The following is a 3,086-nucleotide window of genomic DNA, read 5'->3' on the forward strand; positions in this document are numbered from 1 at the left end:
AGATATTTACAACACAGACTGAAAAAAATAACCATGAACAAACACGATTACACACACAAACTGAATGCAATAAAACAAATTGCACAGGAGAATGGGTATGATGCAATGAGAGTAAGCAAAATAAACCACAAAATACAAAAACAACACATAACCATGAAACACACACACACACACACACACACACACACACACACACACAAACGAACACAACACACAACAAATCAACAGACAGTAAGGAACAAATGGCACATAATGACTTACAACAACAAAGTCACACACAGGGTGGGTAATATACTAAAGAAACAAGGACTCAACACAGCATACAGAACCAACAACACAACACAAAGCAGACTTGGAAGAAATACCACCAACACTCACAAATACAACCAGTCCGGTATATACCAACTTACTTGCAGCTGCTGCAGGTCTGTATATGTGGGCCAAACATGCAGGAATTTCAGAACCAGATACACTGAGCACCTCTAAGCACTGAAAAGCAATAGCTTACCCTCAACATTTGCACACCAGCTGACAGCACACAATCACCACCCAACAACCAATGAAACTGACTTACACGTCCTTAAAACTAGTAACAGCTTATACCAAAAATTAACTATAGGGGAAAACTATCACATTCAAAAATCAATAGCCAAAGGAAAGAAAGTACTCAACGAATACACATCACTGTGCAATAAAACCCTCTTTTCTCACAATAGAAGAACTATACGAATAAACCCCCACCAAAACTAGTCATGAGAAAAAGAAAATTTATTCTTCCTCCCTCCCTCCCACTCTCTCTCTCCCTCTCTCTCTTTCTCTTTCTCTCTCTCTCTCTCTGGCACACACTCACTCAAAAAAACCAAACACCACAGATGCCAAATACACTTCAAACTCACACGCCTCACCCAGCCAAATGCTCTACGAAACAAATGAATACCACACAGCCACAACAGCACGTAATGGCAGCGAAAACTCTGCCTATGTTTTGATAAATTGGAGAAAGTACAGTGTCAAGTGACCATAAGCCATGAAATCTGCATATTCATTTTCCCAACACATGAGAAAGCACCATAATATCAAAACCATAAGTTACACACAAAAAACATGATATATATTCATTTCCAATTGCAAATGCATTATAAACAGAAAAATAAAAATTACGTTTTGCTGTTTTGCAGATGAGAAGTTGTAGCTTGTGTAGCAAAATAACTACCAAAATAAATGTCCAGTAGTATCGTGTAAGATATGTAAACTAATGCATACATCCACTCTTTTTGCCAATTAGCGATAAACAGAACTTAAACATAATGTTATAAACAACACTTAGTGCATCAGGTCGTTGATAAATATCTCAACTGTTAACTGTGAACAAATGATGTATAATATTTTACATCAATTATTCATTTACGATTGTAAATATTATATACCAAAAGTTTCACTAAATGTTAATTTGTAACAACAAAAAATAAAAAAGATCCCTCTGAAGATAGCACAAAACGTGCTGAAACATGTCTGCGCAAAACAAAACAAAAAAAGGTGTCTTGCATAAGGTGGAATTCCTCTTCCCATTTCGTAGCAAGCACGGACATAACAACAAGAACTGCAGCACCACAAGATGATTACTACACAATATCATTGTCCACCCATACACAAGAATTACTCCCAACCTCTTGCCTCATGGCTAATATTCCTGTAATAGGCCCAAATGCAATATGTGTCCCACACGTCCTCCCACCACTACCTACTGCAGTCTGGTCACAGACATCATCTATCACATCAAAGATATGGCTACTTGTGAATCCAGTCATGTGATTTACAACTTAAGCTGCAACCACTTTGCTACAATCTATGTGGGCATGACAGCCAACAAGCTGTCTGTCTGCATGAATAGCCACCAACAAACTGTGCTCAAGAAGTTACTGGACCACCCTGTTGCTGAGCACACGGTCCAACACAACGTTCTTCATTTCAGTGACTACTTCACAGCCTGTGCCATGTGGATCCTTCCCACCAAAACCAGCTTGTGTTGCACAGGTAGCAGTTGTTCCTGCAGTATATCCTACATTCCTATAATGCTCCTGGCATCAACTTCTGTTAGTCATTGTTCTTACCCATGTAGCTCCTTCCCTGTTCCCATTCCAGCACTACACAGCCCTCTATTCCACCAACGCACACAGTGTTTTTACTTCTATCCTTTCCCTCTACCTCCCTCTCTTCCCGTCTTCCGTCTAACCTTCCGATTGTACCTTCCTGCCCTATTCTACACCTCATCCCTGCATTCTCCCAGCAGCACTTTACTGTTCACCACCCGTACCCTGCTATCCCTCCCACTCCCAGCCCCAGATTCCTTCTTACTCCCACCTGGTTGCCTGTCACATAGTGCACTGCTGCTCGTAGTGTGACTTTGGCTGCCACAGACTGTGGTCATGTGTGTGTGAGATGTGTGTGTGTGTGTGTGTGTGTGTGTGTGTGAGAGAGAGAGAGAGAGAGAGAGAGAGAGAGAGAGAGAGAGAGAGACCTATTTTCGACAAAGGCCTATTGGCCAAAAGCTCACTTCGTAAAAGTCTTTTTGCTGTGACTTTCTGCAACTCAGCATCTCCGCTATATGGTAAATAGCAACTGCCCTTTTCATAATATTGTAACTAAAGGAAGGGATTGAGTGGTGGCACATATCCTGAGGCATTGCTAAACCAAATATTTGGTAATGGAGGGAAGTGGTAGGTATAAAAATTGTAGCGGAAACACAATGATAAAGATTGCAATTGTTATGCGGGTCTGAAGAGGTTTGCACAGGAGAGAGGTACATCAACCAGTCGTGAGGCTGAGGACCATATCATCAACAACAATAACAACATTTAGAATTTTTCAGCTTAATGCAAGGAAAAACATATGCTACATATGCTGATGAAATAAAAGATAATGACTTAATAGTGTGGTGGTCCACCTTGGGAGTGCAATCAATCAGCAATTCGTGTGGCATGGGTTTGACAAATCCTTGGAAGATTTCTAGGGGTATGCAGCCACAACATATGTCTATGCACAGGTCACACAATTCACATTAACTACGGGCCGTCTGCTTGAGAATG

The sequence above is a fragment of the Schistocerca americana genome, chromosome 4, assembly GCF_021461395.2.
Source record: "Schistocerca americana isolate TAMUIC-IGC-003095 chromosome 4, iqSchAmer2.1, whole genome shotgun sequence".
NCBI classification, from domain to species: Eukaryota; Metazoa; Arthropoda; class Insecta; order Orthoptera; family Acrididae; genus Schistocerca; species Schistocerca americana.